Source organism: Plecotus auritus (genome assembly GCF_963455305.1).
Source record: "Plecotus auritus genome assembly, chromosome: 3".
Classification (NCBI taxonomy): domain Eukaryota; kingdom Metazoa; phylum Chordata; class Mammalia; order Chiroptera; family Vespertilionidae; genus Plecotus; species Plecotus auritus.
Window position 1 is genome coordinate 3,362,261 of NC_137772.1, and position 23,293 is coordinate 3,385,553.

Genomic DNA, 23,293 nt, shown 5'->3' on the forward strand with positions numbered 1-23,293 from the left:
ATCACGCTCAGTTCATCTGCAGTCGTTAGGTCGGATCAGGGCAGCAGCCGTGCGGGCACAGCGTGGTGGGCATGAGCTGTCCCTCGAAGGAGTGGACAGTCACGTGGCTGTCATCTCCGACCACGCATAGCTCTACTACAAGGCTGTGTCCGTGAGAACGAAATGTGTGCACAGGGTTCATTGCCGTCGCAAAAAGGCGGGAAAGCGTGGAGCCAGGTGGTTAACCAATGACTTGGCTTTGCAGACGCAGCAGCTTCCAAGGTGGGGCCATGGCTGGGATAGCAGGATGGCCGCCGGGCCCCTGGGCACTGTGTCTACTCCAGGCCTTCCCACCACCCCCTCCAGGAAGCCCACACTGCGAGGAGAAGCTTGTTCTAGAGCAGCTGTGGGCAAACTATGGCCCGCGGGCCGGATCCGGCCTGTTCTATCCGGCCCACGGAGCCGAAAGAGCAGAGGGTTCTCTTGCTCTCCCCTCCGCTCCTTCACCAGCAGCAGTGTTAACATGGCAACATCGGGAAACACGGCCGCAGCTCCTTCTTCTGAGTGGGCGGATTTATATCCCCATTCAGTAGAAGGAACAACCTCTCAGTCTTCCAGAGGCTCCTTGGAATGCCCGCGGACACGTCCCCCGACATCACCCTGGGAATGCGTAGACACGTTATGGTGGTGATGTAGGGAGACATGCCCCTGGAGAGCACAGTATCAGAGCATTAGCTAAAAAGGAGACCAACAACACTGATCCCACTGAAGTTGATGTTTTAAAGACCAAAAACCTTTCAACCCAGTCTACATTGCCATCTACATCTACGTCCCGGGCATAATTTGGAAGTTGCACTAAAGAAAATGTTTAATTTACTGTTTACACATTTTGTTCTTTTCTATTTGTTTTAGTTTTAAATTATTTTATTATATTTAAGTTTAATTTGAAAGGCTTTTGTACCTTTCCTTTGTTAGGCAATTTTATTTTGCCTTTGCCATCTTCCATATAAGGTATGTTATTGTGCTATGATTCCTCCATTTTTTGAAGTTTCAAATTATAATAATTAGTGTTTACATTCGTCTTGTTAAAATGTTTGAAATGAATAAAACTATTGAAATAAAAAAAAAAAGGCCGTACCCTTTTATGTAATGATGTTTACTTTGAATTTATATTAGTTCACACAAACACTCCATCCATGCTTTTGTTCCGGCCCTCCGGTCCAGTTTAAGAACCCATTGTGGCCCTCGAGTCAAAAAGTTTGCCCACCCTGCTCTAGAGGCACCGTGTGACGCAAGAAGCGAGGCAGCTTTCATCCCATCCCAAGATGAGCGCCTTGGACCTTGACCAGGGGGCTTTGCTGACGGTGGGTTTTCAGCGGGGCCCGTTGTACTGAAGCTGAGACTCCTTGGATGTGATCAAATTAAAAATGGGCAGAAAGCTTACAGACTGTCACAGGCAAAATGAGGTCAGTAAGAGTCAACTAAATCGCTAAAATCGTTTCCAACTCGGTCATACCTGCTAATGAGATCCTGGGACCAGATAAATAAAATGCTCAGTGACTCCCACACCACTCTGTGACGGTCCATGGCCATGGAAAGAATTGCTCAGCATCCCCCAGGACAGAGGCTCTGGAAGAAGCCCAGGAAGATCCCGTCAGCTCCTCCGGCCGCCCTTGGGGGAGGTGAGAATGGGCAGCCAAATGGCTGGGAGGCTGGGAGATGAAGGAGGGAGCGTCCCCCAACCTGTCCCCTCAGACTGTTCCTGCTCCTGTTTACTGGACATCACCTCCACTGTCGGTGGTGGAAACCGCCTTCTGAGCAGTCCTTCATTCTGTTTAGCCCTTTCAGATCCACCTGCCCCATGCTTCTAGGTGACATTTAAAAAGTAGCAGGACCAAGTCAACTGCTTACACTCGCCCAGTGGCCTCCACGCTGCTCGTAGGAAGAAACTGAAACTTCTCCATGGAACCCCAGGCCCTGCACCATGTCTCCCCCAGACATCTCTGCTGACCCTTCCTGTGGTTCCACCCTGAACCTCCGCGCTCCCCGAGGCCCTCCATCTCTCCACCTCCACCCCCAGCCCTGGGCCATTCCAGAGCACCCCGGCTCCCGCCGCATCCCTGCCCCTCGTGCCCCACAGGACTAGAGGGTGGGCTCTGCCAGGCAGCCGCTGGTCCAGGCCACTCATGTTGTGTGTCTGTCCAACTCAGAGCTGAAGTAGTAGCAAGCTAAAATCCAGTTCTCCAAGATCTCTCTTTCTCTTTCTTTCTTTCTCTCTTTCTTTCTTTCTCTTTCTCTCTCTCTCTCTCTCTCTCTCTCTCTCTCTCTCTCTCTCTCTCTCTCTCTTCTCTCTCTCTCTCTCTCTCTCCTCTCTCTCTCTCTCTCTCTCTCTCTCTCTCTCTCTCTCTCTCTCTCTCTCTCTCGTAAAAGAGCCCACATTTTGAGTTCCATCTGCCAGAACATTTGTCTTTAATCCAATCTGAGTGAGTAATAAGGGCTATTTATTTACTGGATCTGTTGAATACCCCGGCCTCAGCTGTAGTTTTCCACCTGTTCTTCTCCCCCATAGTGTATGCATATCTGACATCACTAACCACGCTTGTCATCATCATCGAGATACTCCCAGTGCCTAGCACAGTGCCTGGCACATAGTAGGTATGTAGCGGGCACTCAATCAGTATTTATTTAGTGAGAAAATGAACAAACAACCAGAACAATAAAAATCCATCCTTCTCAGAACTGCATTAATGCTTCTAGAATTTTCGTTCTTACCTGCTTCCCAGCTAACTCTTTGGAAATAAATACTTAAAACGTATATTAAAGCATTGATATTTCTTAATCTCTTAATTTAGTATTTGCACTTACACTATCATAGGTTAACACTTGCTTTTTAAAATATATTTTATTGATTTTTTACAGAGAGGAAGGGAGAGGGATAGAGAGCTAGAAACATCGAAGAGAGAGAAACATTGATCAGCTGCCTCCTGCACACCCACTACTGGGGATGTGCCCGCAACCAAGGTACATGCCCTTGACAGGAATCGAACCTGGGACCCTTCAGTCCACAGGCCGACGCTCTATCCACTGAGCCAACCTGGTTAAGGCAACATTTGCTTTTTTAAATATTTTATTTTGTTGTTGTTTTTCTTTATTGATTAAGGTATTACATATGTGTCCTCATCCCTCCATTAACCCCTTCACCCCCCACTCATGCCCTCACCCCCCTGGTGTCTGTGTCCATTGGTTAGGCCTATATGCATGCATACAAGTCCTTTGGTTGATCTCTCCCCCTTACCCCCACCCTCCCCTACCTTCCCTCTGAGGTTTGATGGCCTGATCGATGCTTCTCTGTCTCTGGATCTGTTTTTGTTCATCAGTTTATGTTGTTCATTATATTCCACAAATGAGTGAGATCGTGTGATATTTATCTTTCTCCAACTGGCTTATTTCACTTAGCATAATGCTCTCCAGGTCCATCCACGCTGTTGCAAATGGTAAACGTTTCTTCTTTTTTACTGCAGCGTAGTATTCCATTGTGTAGATGTACCACAGTTTTGTAATCCACTCATCTGCTGATGGGCACTTAGGCTGTTTCCAAATCGTAGCTATTGTAAAGTGTGCTGCTATGAACATAGGGGTGCATATATCCTTTCTGATTGGTGTTTCAAGTTTCTTGGGATATATTCCTAGAAGTGGGATCACTGGGTCAAATGGGAGTTCCATTTTTAGGGTTTTTTTTTAATTAGTCAGAGATAAAATAATGTAATTAGAATAAGAGTCTTAGGTTTGATAAGTACTTTATTAATTATTTTTATGTAAAACAAAGAATATTAAAAGGACTAAATCAATTCCTATGTAAGTGATTCTTATCCACTCATTAAAGTAGAAATAGAAGATTTGTCTTCCCAAAACCATGGTAACCGTTGCTTTGATCCCTTTATCTATGCTAGGAATTAAAATCAGGTGACTTGCCTTTTTTAAATACATTTTTATTGATGTCAGAGGGGAAGGGAGAGGAAGAGAGAGATAGAATCATCAATGATGAGAGGGAATCATTGATTGGCTGCCTCCTGCACGTTGGACCGAGCCCACAACCCAGGAATGTGCCCTTGACTGGAATCGAACCTGGGACCCTTCAGTCCGCATGCCAACACTCTGTCCACTGAGCCAAAGTTCAGTAATTTAGACTTCTAATTCAGATTTGTCTTATCCAGTTTTAACAAATCATCTCATGATGCTTTACACTGACGTTTTTCGCCAGGTTTGAAATGACTTCACAGGTTTTTACTCATTGTTGGTAGTTGAAATGTGCTGACTCTCAATTGCTCACTGTAGGCCAGGGGTCCTCAAAGTTTTTAAACAGGGGGCCAGTACACTGTCCTTCAGACTGTTGGAGGGCCGGACTATAGTTTTTTTTTTTTAAAAAAAACTATTAAAAAAAAAAACTATGAACAAATTCCTAGGCGCACTGTGGGCCCAGGATGAGTCAGCTGCTAAGCAGGACAGGCAGTGGCACCTGGCGGGCCGGATCAATGTCCTCGGCGGGCCGCATGTGGCCCGCGGGCCGTAGTTTGAGGATGCCTGCTAGGCAATTATTAAATAAACCAAACATCACACTGTGCCACTGTGACTCAGAACCAACGCTGGGTACCAGGTGTGCTCACTAAATGAAAGCTCACACCAAAGAAGGTCAAGAACCAGAGGCTGCACTCTGTGCAGTGGGCACACGGGTCACAGGCAATCCAACAGTGAGCCCCTTAATCAGGCCCTGCCCTGTGCCAGGCACCGAGGCAGTCGGGTAGCACCCACTGCTTCTGAGCATCACCATGACCCTACAAAGTAGAACGGCCCACAGAGAAGCTGACAGAGAATTCAAATAAATCACAAAAATTGCATAACCAACCTATAGAAGTCCTTATCGTCAAACAACAAAAAATATAGAATTGAATATATATAGAAAAATAAAGCAAATATAAAACCCTACATTCCTTAGTATGGTTGGATATTAGAAGTGTTCATGCATTTACATAACTAAGCGACTGGAAACTATCTGGTCTTTTAAAATCATGTAAATATTCTGCAAACTAATAGACTAATATGTTAATATAATCACAGAAATCGGGTTAAAATACTAACATTTCATTCTTTAATAAATAAATAAAAAGGTGAATCAAAGAAATAAATTTTAGAATAGCTCAAATAATTCTTTTTTTTTTTAATCCTCACCCAAGGATATTTTTTTCTATTGATTTTCAGAGAGAGTAGAGGGAAAGGAGGGGGAGAGAGAGAGATTGATTGATTGATTGGTTGCCTTCCGCACTCACCCTGACTGGGCCGGGGATCAAACCTGCAGCACAGCCTGGAAGGAGTGTCTCAGTGGTTAAGCGTTGACCTATGAATCAGGAGGTCATGTTTGATGACCAGGAGGGCACATGTCTGGGTTGCAGGCTCAATCCCCAGTAGGAGGCATGCAGGAGGCAGCCAAGCAATGATTCTCATCATTGATGTTTCTCTCTCTCTCTCTCTCCCTCTCCTTTTCTCTCTGATATCAATAAAAATATATTTTTTGAACTTGCAACCCAGGTACGTGCCCTTGACCAGAAATCGAACCTGAGACCCTTCAGTTTGCCAGGGAACTTGAATATGCTTGTCCAAAAGAAATCACATCAGAGACAGAAGAATTCATCAAAATTAGACTTTAGGATATGACATGACTATAAAACAGATTGATTTCTGCCATGCTAATGATGAAAATTCTTACCATAAATTGAACATCAATTTCTGTATTTTTAGTATTATTACACTGGTTAAAAATACTCATGTAAAACCAAAATTTTGCAGTATTTTATTTAGCATTCTTTCTTCAGCACACTGTTGTATATTATTTAAATGAGCAATTTATTTCGATGCCTCAAGTTGAGAATGAAAGTATTTTTGCTCTTTAATAATATCTTAGAATACTGGCTAAAATTCACCCTTAACTCTTCACACCTACAAGAAGAACCTAGACATTCCTGGTGAATGAAAATATACTATATTCTTCCCAATAGCTGAAAATAGCGATAAATTAACCCGATTTTAAATAGCGGCCCCACAGGAAAAGCTTTGCGATTCAAAACTTATATTTATACAACACAACATCCATTAAGAAAGTTAGAGACCCCAATTCTCTCTTCCCGACATGAGCAGCCTTACAGTGAGATCATCAATAACAGGCCGGAAAGTAAAGCATTTTACCAAATTGAGTATCTGTGTGATGTACTGACATTAATACCAAAATAAAAGTAGGAATTTTGGGTCCTTCTTAAGAGGTGATCTTTGATCCTGGGAGGGTGGGAAAATGTGAGCCTGAACCTCTCTGCAGCGTTTCTGAGTTCCTACACACACCAGTCAACCCTCCGCCTTCCCAAGCACACTGCCTAACCTCCCTCTCCCGACTCTAGGCCTCTCCCCTCGCTGCTGCCCCAGCTTCTGAAGTCTTTAATCCAAATTCTATGACCACGTAAAAAAATAAGATTATTATGCTAAGTGAAATAAGCCAGTCAGAGAAAGACAAATACCACATGATGTCACTGATATGTGGAATCTAATGAACAAAATAAGCTGGTGAACAAAATAGGACCAGAGGCATGGATGCATGGGACAGACGGACAGATGTCAGAGAAAAAGGGGAGCGGGGAGGACTGAAAGAGATGAACTAAAGAACATATATTCATACAGGCATAACCCATGGACACAAGATAATAGGAAGGTGACAACTGGGGCGGGGTTAGGGGGGGCGGGCAAAGGGGCGAGAAGGAGGGACATCTGTAATAGTGTCAATGATAAACAAGAGAGACTGTGGTGGAGGTTGCCATTGTGTGTACACACCTGCTTCATTTCCTCCAGAGCAGAAATTGAGACAAGAATTTCAGACTTCCTTGAACTTAAGTGGAGACCTCAAGACTGAATGTGGCCAAGGTAATATGGATATAAGTACATTTGCCAATTCAGGGCCGAACAGAAACATCTCCCATTGATCCTCCTGTTCTCCCTCCCCTCATTTACCATGTGGAAAGGTCAGAGGCATCCAGGGGACAATGGCATTGCTGGATAAAAGAGGCCGGTACCCTCCCCACTAGCCTCGGCACACCCTCGCCACACTCACACTGACTGTCACCTACGGGAGAAATTAATCTTATTGTGTGAGCCACTGAGAGGTAGGTACTGCTTGTTACAGCAATTAGTCTATCCTGAGTAAGTGAACAATTTTCAATCAAAGACTCTAGTGTCCCATTCAGCTGCTCTCGGTCTTCGGTGCATAGTGGATTCAAGTACCAAGCTCTTTAAAAATGCCAGTGGGTGGGCCAATAATCACAATTTTTAAAAGCTATTTAAAGGATTCTGAGCCATACTAAGGTTGAGAACCACTGCCAATTGTGGAGCTAAATTGGCATTCAATCATGGTAAAGGTGGTGTCTTAAATCTGATATTTTTTATATTTCATCATGGTCCATGTTAAACCTAAAACTATCAGTTGAAGGCAAAATACACATTGCAAATCTGGAACCCTTGTAGCAAAAACATCCCCCAAAGTATTTTCAATGGCTTCCAGTGAATTCGTCCTTCAATTTCAGACAAATGTTAGCCTTCCCTGAGTTAAAATAAATATTCATTTGGCCAGAACCCAGTGTTAGAAAAAAATTTAGTTTCCACCAAGGGACAACTGCCACAATCATGTAAAAATGAACATTAGTTTCATGGTGTAAGTTCACAAACATAGCTGCCTCAATGCTGTTTCAATCCCATGAATGAATGGCTGCGTTTTCAACAGTCGCCGATCTATACTGCTCAATATTTAATCACAAGACTGCCTGAGAGGTTATTTAAACACAACTTTTCCAGATGCTGTGGGGTAAGCAAAAACTATCATATCGACTGAGATGACAAATTCATTGCTTTTTTTCACTCTTGGCACTTATAATTCTTTTTCTTTTCTAATTACACTGGTTAGGACATCTAAGATGGTGCTGAGTGTTAACACTGAGAATAAGCAACCCTGTCCTGTTGCTACTCTGTTGGGAATGCTTTTAGTGTTTCACCACTGAATATAATGTCACATGTAGGTTTCTGCCCAATATCCCAGATCAGTTTATATTCTATTTCTAATTTACATGTAATATTTACCATAAATTAATATTAAATTTAATTTTACTATAAATTAATATTAAAAATATACTCTTCTGAGAGGATTATATGAGCTTTCTCCTTTAAACCTTAAAAGTAAAATTTCAGATCCTTAATCATCCTTCCATTCCAATTAATGCTATCTATAATAATAAAAGCATAATATGCTAATTGGACTGGACTGTGAGGGAAGCTGGTACTGGCAGCTGGGGGAAGGAAGGCCTACTCTTGCACGAATTTCATGCATCGGGCCTCTAGTTTATACATAATTACTTTTAAAACACTTTTACATGAGCTCTTTTGGTCTTTATGACTCTACCTAAATTCTTTAAAATGTACTTTATTAAACTTCCTTATTGTTTCTAATCTCTCACTTATCATATTTTTCATCTTCAATGCTGCTAGAATGATCTTTTTCTAAAATATATTTTTATTGATTTCAGAGAGGAAGGGAGAGAGAGGGAGAGAGAGAGAGACATTAATGATGAGAGAGAATCATTGATCTGCTCCTACTGCACACCCCCTACTAGGGATTGAGCCCACAACCCGAACATATGTCCTGACCAGGAATCAAACTGTGACGTCCTGGTTCATGGGTTGATGCTCAGCCACTGAGCTGCACCAGCTGGCTAAAATGATCTTAACAAAATAAGAATCTTACGTCCCTTCTGAATTCCCAACAGTGCTCCCCATGCTTAACTACACCAAAGGCCAACTGTTTAGTATGTCAATCAAGACCCCTGACTGCCTCTTGCTTGCCTGTTCAGGCCTCTTCATCCAGTGCTTACCTCCCACATCTCTACACCCCAGTCAACTGAGCCCCTGACCATTCATTGAACACCTCATGACTCTTTCACTTTGATCCTTTGTTCAATGACTTGGAAGGCCTTTACTCTGATCCATGAGTCACGCAAACCATGTTCAAGCTTTCTGGCTCAGCCCGAGACGGCCTCTAGAAATCCTTTCCTTACATTTTAGGAGGAATTTTAACTACTAATGTCCGCCCATAGATATCACACAAACTCCACTGCAGCATCTGCTACCCCATGTAACTCCTACTGTTTTATCACCAAGTCAGAACCATATCTTATTCCTCTTTGGATTGGCAATACCTGCACGAAGCACACCGACTAGCAAATAATCGCAAGCTTAAAATTTGCCTGAGGAGTGGGCTCTGCAGATAGGCTTTACAAGTCTGATGTCTAAGTCCATCCCTAAACACCTGTTGAGTGGTGTCTTGCTCTTTTATATATATATGTGTGTGTGTGTGTGTGTGTGTGTATGTATATATATGTATATATATGTGTGTGTATATATATCTATATATGTATATATGTGTGTGTATATATGTATATATGTATATATATGTGTGTGTGTGTGTGTATATGTATACACACACACATATATATTTGATTTTTTTACAGAGAGGAAGGGAGAGTTAGAAACATCGATGAGAGAGAAACATCAACCAGCTGCCTCTTGCACACCCCCTACTGAGGATGTGCCCACAACCAAGGTACATGCTCCTGACGGGAATCGAACCTGGGACCCTTCAGTCCGCAGGCCGAAGCTCTATCCACTGAGCCAAACCGGTTAGGGCAGTGTCTTGCTCTTAATTCCATTTTATTCCTAATACTATTTCCTATCCATAGAAGTCATAGTTAGTCTGTTTATTCCTAAGAAAACACCTGGTATCCTGGGCATTGGCTACAGGGATAAAGCACTAATTTGAGTGAAGTTTGTCTTGTACTCACAAATCTAGAGTTTCCTGTGTGATAAACTTAAAAAGAAATTAAGACTAAAGGCTCAGTTAAGACAAATTTACTTTCATAACTAATTTATGTGTGTGCACGTCTGTGTATATACATGCATGCGTGTTCATGTTTTGGAGTATTATCTCTTGGCCCCACACTTCATTCAACTATTTAAAATGCATCCCCTTATTTATTCATGTCAACAAAAGTAGGTAGTACATATTATTATCTTGCCTACAAATAACAAATAAAATAACAGGGAGATTAGGTCACTTTTTCAAAGCAGTGAATCTAGGAATTGAAAACAGAGTTTTTAAATTAAAAAGTGCAATAAAAATGCCATGAGTTTGCCAGTGAAAGCTGATTTGTTCAGGTTGTTTACAAATTAATGAAGTAGAGAACATAAAATGCTAGCCAAGTTGATATATAAAGTAAAATACCACAACCATTTTTTCACTATTAACCTGTCTGGGAGAAGTCTAAACTTTATAATTCCAATTCCAAAAGATTCTTTATGTAGGTTGAAAACTTGTGACTTGTAACAAAAAGAAAAAAAGTATTTTTCTATTCATATTTTATATAGCAGCAGAATTTAATACAAAAGATAGACTGCCTTCCCAAATCTTCCTTTCTCTAGAAAAATAAAATAACTATAGCTCCTCTCATTGACTACAAAATGCCCTGGGTCTCTGTTGAAAACGAAACTTAAGAATTTGTCACACTGTGTTTATAGCAACTTCGCTGCACCTCTCCTTGTTACCTGGTAGGCTTAGCTTTGTAACCTAAGCAATGGCACCCAACAGGTTGGCAAATCATCATTTTTAAATTAAAAGATTAAGTCCACTGAAAGCCTAATTATAAAAACTGGAAGAAAAGAAAGGAGTGTAAGTAGTTTCTAGCTTAGTTCAGAAATGAACATTAGAAAAGGATGCTTCATCAACTCCATGAAGCTGCTCTTCAGTGAAAGAGCATCTTCATTCTCCCCAGGAGACCAACCACCTCTGTGGTTATACAGTCACAGGGTAGAGAGACTTGCCTGAGATGCCCAAACAACAGCGAGCAGGACAGTGAGCCTGCAGCCAGTCAGCATCCGCCGCAGTCACTGAGAAAGGCAGTGGCTCTCGCAGGCCTGAGCTGTACTTCTCAGGATGCTGTGATCAGAACGGAAGTCTGACCTAAAAGCTGCCACGGCTGCAAAGATGCATGGAAAAGCTTTGGCAAGGGTTAAGAAGAATAGGACAACCACCACCGAGAGAGCAGCCTGAGTCCTTGGACTTTCAGGACAGCGAAGAGCAGCGAAGCCAGCCTAACAAAGCCAAGAACCCAGCAGCCAAAGAGGCCGCCAGTGGACCGTGAGGGGCAGGCCCAGCGCTCCCAGTGGCTGGCTGTCAACAATCAAGGACTAGATGCTTTTCATACTAAACAGCCAGTAAGTAAACAATGAGCCACAGCCTCTGGGATGGAAGAAGAAAGCCAGTGACAAAGAAAACAGAAGGCCGCCGCTTGGCGAGGGCACAGAGCTGCCTGGCCTGAACGGGGAATAGTTTCAGTGTGCTCGCGCTGGGTGGCTCCTTCCTCTCTTTCATCGGAAGACCCACTGGGACTGGTTGGTTCGCTAAAAGAGAAGAAGATAGCTTTTGTTCTCGTTATTTCTCCCACTTCCTGCCTTTCAACCACATCTGTCGTGAAATCTGCTGACGTCCCTATCGCTCTCTATCTGAAGTGCTACAACTGTATGATCCTGCAATAGAACCATTTTCTCAATCCTCGTATCAAGCCTCTCTCCCATCTATACTGCAATAATCCAGACTCTTTGGGACAAAAGGCCAAGGAGTCAAGAATATTTGCAAAGAGTGGTTGTCACCGCAGGCCATGACTGGATAGGAAAGAAGTAATGATAGGTCGGAGTCGAAAGCACGCAAGTGGGATGAGGTTCTAAGGGCTGTGAGGACAATGAGAGGTTTAGAGTTGGTAACAGAGTGAAGGAGCTGAAGGATACGATGCTGTGACTAGCAGAACCCAACTTGCTCACCACCAGGGCACTATCCACATTTTGTTCTGCTGATTGGAACTCCTTGGTGCACATGTAATACAATGCGAATCATGGCCTCTGGGGTCCTGCCATGTTATTAGTGGTGTGAGTATGAGTGGTTTTAATTCACACGTTCAGTGGAAAAGGGGAAGGGAATGAAAAAGTGCCAAAATAGCCCTGACCGGTTTGGCTCAGTGGATAGAGCGTCAGCTTGCGGACTGAAGGGTCCCAGATTCAATTCCAGTCAAGGGCATGTACCTTGGTTGTGGGCACATCCCCAGTAGGAGGTGTGCAAGAGGCAGCTGATGGATGTTTCTCTCTCATCGATGTTTCTAACTCTCTATCCCTCTCCCTTCCTCTCTGTAAAAAATCAATAAAATATATATTTTTTAAAAAGTACCAAAATAATTACATATTCAGAAAATCTCCATGACAAAACCCAGGGGTGAGCTACCAAAGCGCAGGTGAGGCAGAGGAGTGGAGGTGGAAAGAACCACTGTTGAAAGGGTTGCCCACATGGGCTGCCAATGCTGGCAGTATCTTGGGGAATGCACAAGAAAACAACAGAGTCGACAAGGTGTTCTATGGACAAAAGAGAGGGAGCTGGAAGTGAGTCCATTGCAGAGGCCCATTAAAAAGCTGAATCCACAAGGAGATTGAACACCAAAGAGGCCCATTTAGATGGGACCAAGGCCCATTCTGGAAGTCCTCAGAGTGGAAAACTCAGTAGCCTTCACATAAGAACTGTGGGGTGGGGGCGGGGAGGGGGAGGAAGCACTGCAGATGGTCCCTGAGTGTGTGCATACCACCTCCGTGACTGGTCTGATTCTTCTGGGGCTACGCCCACACTACAACCACCCACTGCCTGCCAATCACACATGATCCAGCCTGCCTTCAAGGTTCTCATTCAGAAAACCTCCCTTGATGACTGTGGCCTCCACTGATCTCCTCCATTCCAGACCAATGGTTTTAGCAATCATTTTACTTCATCTAGAACTCCATTATCAAATCTCATAAAATTCTCAAATAGTTTTCTATATGTGAATTTTATATCTCCAATTAATACCCTTTTGCAGCAGAGATTAGAAGCAGGGTGGACATGTGATCGACCCTTAAGAAATACTTGTTCAGTCAAATCGATATTAAAATCAGTTTTTAATATAGGTTTTTATTTTCTTAAATATTTTCAACCTTATTGTGGTATAACTGACAAAATTTAAAGTATGTGACATGATTATATATGTATACTAGAGGCCAGGTGCACAAGATTCATGCACAGGTAATGTCTCTAGGCTTGTCTGGCGATCAGGGCCTATCGGAGCCTTCTGGCTGCTGGCCAGGGCCTCCCTTCATTCAGCACCGCCCCCTGGTGGTCAGCGCATGTCATAGCAAGCGATCGAACTCCCGGTCTCGCGGTTGAACTCCTGAGGGAACATTTTGCATATTAGCCTTTTATATATATAGATTCTATGAAATGATACAATTAAGTTAATTAACGCATCCATCATCTCACATAGTTACCTTTTTATTTTTTTATGATGAGAATGCTTAAGATCTATACTCCTAAACTGACAACAAAACAAAGAGGTAGCCAACCAGATGGGAGATATTTTCAAACAGTAGCTCTAACAAAGATTCAATTTCAAAAATACATAAAGAATTCATAAAACTCAATATCAAACAAACAATCCAATCAAAAAGTGGGCAGAGGACCTAAAAATACACCTCTCCCAAGAAGACATACCAACAGCCAATAGATATATGAAAATCACTGTCAATTAGGGAAATGCAAATCAAAAATACAATGAGGTACCACCTCACACCTGTTAGAGTGCCATTATCAACAAGACAAGCAACAACAAGTGTTGGAGAAGTTGTGGAGAAAAGGGAACCCTCATTCACTGCCGGTGGGAATGTAGACTGGTACAGCCACTATGGAAAGCAGTCTGCGATTCCTCTAAAAATAGAGCTACCATACCACCCAGCAATCCCTCTCCTGCTCTCCTGGGTATGTACCCAAAACACTAGAAATCACATATTCGCAAAGATATATGCACCCCTATATTCCCTGCAGCATTATTCGTGGTGGCTAAGACATGGACACAACCAAAGTGTCCTGTGATAAAGGACTGGATAAAGAAGATGCGGTACATATACACAATGGCATACTACTCAGCCATAAGAAAGGATGAAATACTGCCATTTGCAACAACATGGATGAACCTTGAGAATTTATGCTAAGTGAAATAAGCCAGTCATGGAAAGCTAAGAAGCATATGATTTCACTCATATGTGGGATATAACACTGAAACTCATGAACACAAACAGCAGTGTGGTGGTCTCCACAGGGAAGGGGGTGGGGGGGAGAAGGAGGTCCTAATGTGTGGTGACAGGAGAAGTTTTGACTTTGGGTGGTGGGCCATCTTGTAACCTAGAAACCCACACCTGAAACCTATATGATCATGTTGACCAACGATCATGTTCAAATCAGTTTAATTTTAAAAAATATCTTGATATTTTAAAAATAGCAAGCATACACTACAGAGAGCTCATTTACCATAAGCATGCGGGGCACCACAGGTACAATGATGATTTTAATATGATGCCATGAAATACATGTGTTTTCATCCGTCTTTTTAAAAATTGTTTTACCTCTTATGCGATGAGTATCAGTTTACATTTCTGTTTATTTAAACCAGGATGCATTTATCTTGTTATGTAAAAGGAAGTCCATTCAGATAATTGCTGTGAAATGAATGAAAGTAATTAATCACACTCATTTTTCTAGTGGTCTCCACTTCATCTCCACTAAGAAACCAATTACTTACAAAGGGTGCACTTACATGAATCGCTGCTCTGGCTTTTTCCTCCCTGGGGACTTGGCACTGTGGATGCACTTTCTCATGCACACAGGGGCTGGCAAGCCAACCTGCATTCTTCCTTGTAAATCTCTCTTCAGAAGGAGAAGAATGTGAAAACAGTGACCATAATGGATAACCCGACACACTGTCTCATCTACCTAGGACGTCCTTGTCGTGATTTTTCGTCCTTTCTGTACTATTTAATAAGAAAACCGGAAACGGGAATGCAGAAAACCCCCTTAGTGTTCAACGTCCATTACCTGCACTTAGTTACTGAGTGCTCATAACGCACTTAAAACGGCGCCTGGCACATAGTGGGCACTACGAAAGCGCCCGTGAAGTATACAAAGCAAAAGTACCTTGCGGTTCACTGGTACTTAGTCCACGCTTTGGAGGACACTAAGCTGGTCAAATCACGGGGGTTTTCCTGCAGGAGATACACTTAACTTGAGCCCATGGAGGCTCAGATCGAGGGTTGCATTTCCATGGACCTCGGGTAAGAAACGGCGGGCTAGGGGTAATAACAAGTGTGGTCAGATGGTCGAAGGGAAGAAAGGGTGAACCAATGAAATTGCTTGTGGGTGTGTTTAAGTTACAATTAAGTTAATTAAAGCATCCATCACCTCACATAGTTACCTTTTTATTTTCTTATGATGAGAATGCTTAAGATCGACACTCCTAAACTGACAACAAAACAAAGAGGTAGCCAACCAGATGGGAGATATTTTCAAACAGTAGCTCTAACAAAGATTCAATTTCCAAAATACATAAAGAATTCATAAAACTCAATACCAAACGAACAATCCAATCAAAAAGTGGGCAGAGGACCTAAAAATACACCTTGGTTTTGTTTGGGGTCTAACAAGCATGAGAGGGTAGCAGGAAATAAAGCTGGAGAAGGCTCATGGGGTGACCACAGGTGGGTTCTGATCATCTCTGGGGGCGGTGTGGGCGGGCCCTGGAAGAGGGAAGAGACTGGCTGAGGAACCACCACGGAGGCCCAGGGGGGAGGGGGGAGGGGCGAAGCAACAGCAGCTGCACCCACGTAGGATCAAACCATGCGGACGCAGAGGAGAAGTGAAGTTATGACACGAGGTCAGCAGGCCAGGGATACCCGAGTCATCAAGAAAAACAAAGAGGAGGGAGAGGGCACGGAAGGGGAGGGAGACCCAGTTAGGTCTGGGAGGGATGAATTCACTTTTGAACACACTGAGGTTGAGGATGAGAGACATGGCTAGGTGGAGACTATAGCTGAGTAGAGCAATAAGAATTTGGGAATTATGGACACATAAATAACACCTGAAACCACCAGGCTGCGAGTTAGTAGTAATTTTCAGGGAGAGAGTTTCGGGGAACTCTGGAGAACACCCAAGGGTGTGACTGACAGGTGAGGAAGGAGAAGGCAACTACGGAGACGTAGTAAGTGCAACAGGGAGAGTAACAGCACTCCCAGGACGCAGCTCTTGGTAACATTTCGTACAGCCGGGAACTGGATTAGAAATTGAAGGCAACATAGTAGAGATACAGGAAAAGGCTAACAGTTATCGGGGGTCCTCAGCTGGCTGGTGGGGAGAGGCATTCTGGGACAGCTGCTGCTGAAAGTAGCCCCAGGCGTCCTGCCTGATGCATGTTAACACGACCAGCCCCCACTCCCCAGCCCCAACCTCTGAGCCTGAGATCCAGGACGTCGTATTTAACATATTTTCTAAGTTTTTGCAATTAGACAATAAAATGAGGGTTTCTAGAACAAGAAGTGTTTTTTTTTAATATATTTTTATTGATTTTTTACAGAGAGGAAGGGAGAGGGATAGAGAGTTAGAAACATCGATGAGAGAGAAACATCCATCAGCTGCCTCCTGCACACCTCCTACTGGGGATGTGCCCGCAACCAAGGTACATGCCCTTGACCAGAATCGAACCCGGGACCTTTCAGTCCGCAGGCTGATGCTCTATCCACTGAGCCAAACCGGTTAGGGCTAGAACAAGAAGTTTTATAGAAACAACAGGAGATGTTTATTTTGCCATTATATACTCTTTGTATGTCTTATACATTGTGGAGTAAGTAGTGACTATTTTGACAAGTTATCTTTGTTTTTAAAAATATATTATTATGGATTTCATAGAGGGAGGGAGAAGGAGAGAGAGATAGAAACATCCATGATGAGAGAGAATCATTGACTGGCTGCCTCCTGTATGCCCCACACTGGGGATCAAGCCCGCAACCTGGGTGTGTGCCCTGACAGGGAATCGAACCCTGACCTCCTGATTCATAGGTCGATGGTCAACCACTGAGCCATGCTGGCTGGGCTTGACCAGTTATCTTAACAAAATGAAGAAGCTGTTTTAACAGTATGTCAAGTGACCTTCGCACTCCTCAGGCATTATTCGACGATGTGGGTTCCGTGGGTTATGTGGGTCAGCTCTCATTTCTTGTGGAGACATGGCTTTGTTTGCTGAACGAGAGTCATGTGCATGGAGCATACAGCGTCACAGTACCCTAATTTCCTCATCTCTTGTCAAACAGTTGAAAATAGAATGACCTCAAACCAATGAAGTTGAAATTGTCAGAATCTAATTCTTTTTAAGGCCTCTACGTTTCTAGGTTGGAACTAATTCTGTCCTTGAGTTTAAACCCATCTCCTTTATCCCAATTTTTCTTTGTTCTTAGGTTGTCTAGGAGGAAGACCTATATTTTTGTAATCATAAATGACAGCTCTGACCCTTTCCACTTAAAAACAACAAAATGAGATTTACATTTAAAGGTTTGTTAAGTTGAAATCTTACATATTTAATTTAGAAACATATCTTGCAAAAAAAAAAGACAGTTAAGCCTAGACTTACTTTAAGTTGATGCAATACCAATTCAAATTATGTATTTTGTGCAAGTAGCACACACGTGAAAAATAAAGCCAGCTGCTAAACAGTTCACGACAAAGCATTTAGTTTTTTGTGACAAAGGCATAGTGAAAAAAGGATTTATACCAATTGACTTATATTACAATTTGTGATACAAACGCAATTATAAGTAAAAAAATCAGTAATTTGAAATAGCCTTAGAAACATCAATCTAAATTAAGGTAAGAAAGATTAGCTGGTGGTATTTGACATAGTTCTGAGTAGTGTTTCCCCAGCATTCTACTGACACATTTCCACCCAGGCATCAATGTACACACTCAAATGTTTTGCGTGACATTTTAGTGTGACTATATAGGTTTCTTCAGATTTCTAATTAAAGGTTCAGCCCTTTATCATATGTGTTTCATAAAACTTATATCAAGTTTTCAGTTGTAAACCTGATGATGTCTTTTTGTGAAGCGCGCATACCAGAAATTTCTTGAAGGACAAGCATGTCAAACTCGCGACCCACAGGCCACATGTGGCCCAAAATGAATATTTTTGTGGCCCAGCCAATATAACGGTATGTAAGAAATGTTTTAATAAAAATTCATAACCTAATTTTTACAATATCCTGTTATGCATCATTATTAATTATGTACTACAACATATGCTGATGACTGATTACTATAATTGTGTTGTATTCATTTCCCTTACAAGCCTTACACGCAGACGCACCGTTTCTCTCCACTAATACCAGCAGCGAATATTTTAGCAGCCTATGGCCATGTCATTAGTCTTGGACTGACTTGTTCAGTGTGCGCAACAGGGAATATTTCACTTTTGGAGAACAAGAAAAACAGGTTTATTTGCTTTACGCTTATTAATTTGTGCAGCTATTCCGTGTCTGGTAAGTTAATGTTCAAGAAAAAATATTAATTTTTATTGAAATGTTCTATTATTTTATGTTAACGACGACGCATTTATTTCACCCTTTGTATTCAGCATGTTTCTATCGAAATAAACCTACGTTTCTATGAAAACGGAAGCTTTTGCTTTCTCGCGGCCCTCATACACTTACACCTTGTTTATTTGGCTCGTGTTAGCCTTTGCGTTTGCCATGCTTGGGGTAGGAATAAGATCCATTTGTTGCCTACCTCAATGCTTTCTCTTTGAACAAGTAAGCTACTCCCCACATCAAGAGAGGGGTCTCATGCCCTTGCCTTTGGATCTGACTGCTTGGAATGCTTTTTATGACCATCAATCATCCTCGTAGACGTGATGTCCTTGAGATGTCTAGAGCAGGAGAATCCTTGCAGCTTCTGCTTGGATCTCTTGCAACACCTGTTCTAGGAATGTCCTCAGTCACCCCTCTGTGAAAGCCCAGCCCCCTTAGAGATGGCTCCAACTGGACTTGCAGCCAATAGCCAGTACCACCTGCCAGCGAGATGCAGGGGTTATCTTCAACAACCAGCCCGAACAAGTCTTCAGGCAGCCCAGTGACCAGAAGACACTGGGCGGCAAAGACTCACCTCAAATAAGAAGTGCTCAATGGTCATCCCGCAGAACCGTGAAAGATCATAGAAACTGATGTTTTAATTCACTATTTGGGGGGATAGTTGTTACACAGTAAAGACAAGCAGAACATTAGTTTATCTTTCTCTGCTCCAGTTCAGACTGCCAGACTTTTATAATTTTCTAGGGAATGACCCTTAAAAGTTTTACCTAGTAGTCTAACCTCGTTCAAATGTTCTTGATTTGCTTCATGGAAATAGCTCAACCTTATCTGCTTTACATGCTTTTTCCTCTAATTGTTACTGAATCAAGATCTGAGCTACATAAATTTATAGAATCTTGCCCAACCCCCTCCTCAACCAGAAAAGGAAACAGGATCCCCACGATTAACAGGACCCACCCAAAGACATAAGGGATTATCATCTACTCCTGCTTCAAATCTTGGCTCTTCGTCCTTTGTTCATATCTGTCACTTGGGGGTCAAATTTTCCTGGAAAATGTATGAGTTCAAGATAATACCATGTCTCATTATTATTTCCCTAAGTTGGCAAACAATTTTACAGATCCTTAACCAAATTAATTTTTTACTAAAATTGAATGACAGCGAAGTATTTCTGCCTGAATTTCTTCTCTTGTCAAGTGTATGGACTCCAAGAATGTTAAAGATACCACATTTAGTCATATTATGTGGTCAATTGTCCTCTTCCTGCAAAAAGTGTTTATCTTTCCTCTCCCTACCCCTCAACCAGCACCCCCCCCCCCCACTCATGCTTTCAAACAGGTAATTCATTATATGGATTAACCTCCCACCTCCCACTTAAGGTTGGTAACCCTCAAATCTTATTTTCCTTCTTGTTCTTGTACTCTGATTAAATTCTCATTATGTATTTCTAACCCACTCAACATTTGTGTTTAGATATCTAGCCATCACCTCTTAATTAACATTTTAAAAATAAAATGGATTTTCAGCCCAAAGCATCCAGAAAATAAACCATCTGGTTTTTCCTTTAAATATTCTATCAACGGACCAACTATTTCCCAATATTCAAGGTTTCAAATTTCCAGAGACTCTCTCTTGTTCATGCTCCTCTGTCGACTGCCTAATTTTATAGGTTTTTTCTTAATAAGAACGATCTTTCCTCCATCTTGTTCTCTCCGTTTCCATGGTTACCACCATTCCACTCTGACTGGGCTTGACATAGACCCTATTATCCAGATGATTACCACAACTGGCCCTACCCTCTCCAGTTTATCCTTTGTCTTCAAAACACTGCTCCACGTACCTTCCTTAAACACTAACTCCATTGCAGTTATTCCTTACTCCCGAGCCTCCCAGGACTCCCTGTTCCCTGCTGGGTAAATTCTAGCTGCTTGTTTTTAAAAGCTCTTCAGAATCAAGTCCCACCCAGCCAACCCAGCTCCATGTTCACTGATCCTCAAATTACCTTCCTTCCTGCTTTGAGGAGGGGTCCACGATTCTATCCAGACCACCTCTTCCCTTCCCAAGTCCTTCACATCCCTCTAAACCAGGTTCAATACTGTTCCCTTCATGAACCCTTTCCTAGTAATATCTTTGGAGCTAAATAATGGTCAACATTATTTTTAAATATATTTGTATTGATTTCAGAGAGGAAAGGAGAGGAAGAGAGAGAGAGAGAAACATCAATGATAAGAGAGAATCATTGACTGGCTGCCTCCTGTATGTCCCCCATGGGAGATGGAGCCCGCAATCCAGGCATATGCCCAGACCAGGAATTGAACTGTGACCTCCTGGTTCACAGGTTGGTGCTCAACCATTGAGCCACACTGGCTGGGCATCATTATTTTTAAAATAAAACAAAGAGCAGCAAGCGACCTATCGCACTAGGGCCTGAGATTCCACAATCAGAGAGCCGGCAGGTGAGATTGAATCTTGCAACTAAATGTAAACACTCCTAGCAAAGAACCAGTCCTGCATATTGAGTATGGAATATTGCAGCATACCCTCTCTGGAGAGCACAATTTTGGGGTGGAGGGAGCCCTGTTGCATTCTTAGATAAGTGGAGGAAAGAAACAAAAAGAAAATGGAGAAGCATGAGATGCCAACATCTCACTTTGCTTACTTTGCAAATAACTTTTCTTTTGAGAATTAGCCTTGTGCATAATGGATAGGATAGTATCAATTATTCAGAATACCTGATGAATCAACTCCTCTCACTCTTCCACAATGCTGGAGTGTGGATTTCTTTTTCTGAGTCAAACAGGAACTGATGCTGTAATCACCCGAGAGCACCACCTTCCCGTCTTTAAATGATGAATTTCAGTTGCCGTGACACCAGAAAAGATGGAGTCAACCTGCTGGCACAGTTGCCATTTGCCTACCCTGTTTCCTCCCCTTATCTTAGCAATTTGTCCTCTGATGCTGAGCCCTCATCCTCTACTCCCACCAAATGCAAGAAGTGCCAGGTAATGAAGTTCTGTGTGTTTCACAAGTAAATTTAAAAAGGAGGACAAAGATGACTTTAGGTGACCCACTGTTTTCTCTCTAGTTTCTGGACATATTTCCTTCCTTCCTTCTGCCATCGGCCCATCTGCCTGTTGGCTCTTCCTGCTCCTGGGCTGTGCGCCTGGGCCACTGTCTGAGTCCCAGTTTCCGGCTCGCCCTCTCCGGTGCATTTTTGTTCTTTCCCCACCTCCCTCACCTCTGGATTCTCACTTGCTTCCCCGACCCACTCTCACCTCCCAGCCAGCTGACACCAACAGGAGTTGTTTTTTTTGTTTTTTTTTTTTTAAAATATATTTTATTGATATTTCACAGAGAGGAAGGGAGAGGGATAGAGAGCTAGAAACATCGATGAGAGAGAAACATCGATCAGCTGCCTCCTGCACACCTCCCACTGAGGATGTGCCCGCAACCAAGGTACGTGCCCTTGACCGGAATCGAACCCGGGACCTTTCAGTCCGTAGGCCGACGCTCTATCCACTGAGCCAAACCAGTTTCGGCCCAACAGGAGTTTTTAGTGACTTAACTCTAATGGACAGCATGGCCTCCCCTCCTGGCAGGAGAAGGAACCCGTGATATGTAGGCAGCGGTCAGATTACAGATAGGAAAGAAAACTTAACAGTTCAAAACCAAGCCGAGGATTATCACAGGAGCTCAGGCGTTCACTCCACCTCCTCCCCACAATAACACCTTCCAGGAACGTGGGGTCATGGGAAATTTATCCAAGGGCATGGAAGTAAACTCCGGACCAACTGTTTTATTATCGTTTGGAGATGCAAGCTAGAGAAAGAATGAACTCCAGAATCAGGAGTGCCTTCACGTTGGGCAGAGAATCCACACAAGCTTGAGGTTATAAGAAAAATGCCATTCTTTCCAGTTTATGTTGGTCCAAATATCATCTTAATGCACTTACTAGAGTAAATAAATAGATTACACTCTATCACTTCGGCTTTCCATTTAGGAGAGCTTTTTCCTGCAGAGTGTTATACTACCCAGAGCTTATAAGCCCATATGCAAGGGAAGGAAGGAAGGAAGGAAGGAAGGAAGGAAGGAAGGAAGGAAGGAAGGAAGGAAGGAAGGAAGGAGAAGAAGGTAGGGAGGGAGGAAGGAAGGAAGGAAGGAAGGAAGGAAGGGAGGAAAGAGGGAAGAAAGGAGGGAAGGAAGGAAGGACGAAAGAAGGGAAGGAAGGAAAGAAGGAAGGAAGGAAGGAAGGAAGGAAGGAAGGAGGAAAGGGAGGAAAGAGGGAAGGAAGGAAGGAGGGAAGGAAGGAGGGAGGGAAGGAAGGAGGGAAGGAGGAACAGAAGGAAGGAGGAATGGAAGGAAGGAAGGAGGGAGGGAAGGAAGGAGGGACGTAGGGAAGGAGGGAAGGGAGGGAGAGAGGGGGGAGGGAAGGAAGGAAGGAGGAACTGAAGGAAGGAAGGAAGGAAGGAAGGAAGGAGGGAAAGAAGGAAGGAAGGAGGGAAGGAAGGAAGGAAGGAAGGAAGGAAGGAAGGAAGGAAGGAGGGAGAGAGGGGGGAGGGAAGGAAGGAAGGAGGAACTGAAGAAAGGAAGGAAGGAAGGAAGGAAGGAAGGAAGGAAGGAAGGAGGGAAAGAAGGAAGGAAGGAGGGAAGGAAGGAAGGAAGGAAGGAGGGAGAGAGGGGGGAGGGAAGGAAGGAAGGAGGAACTGAA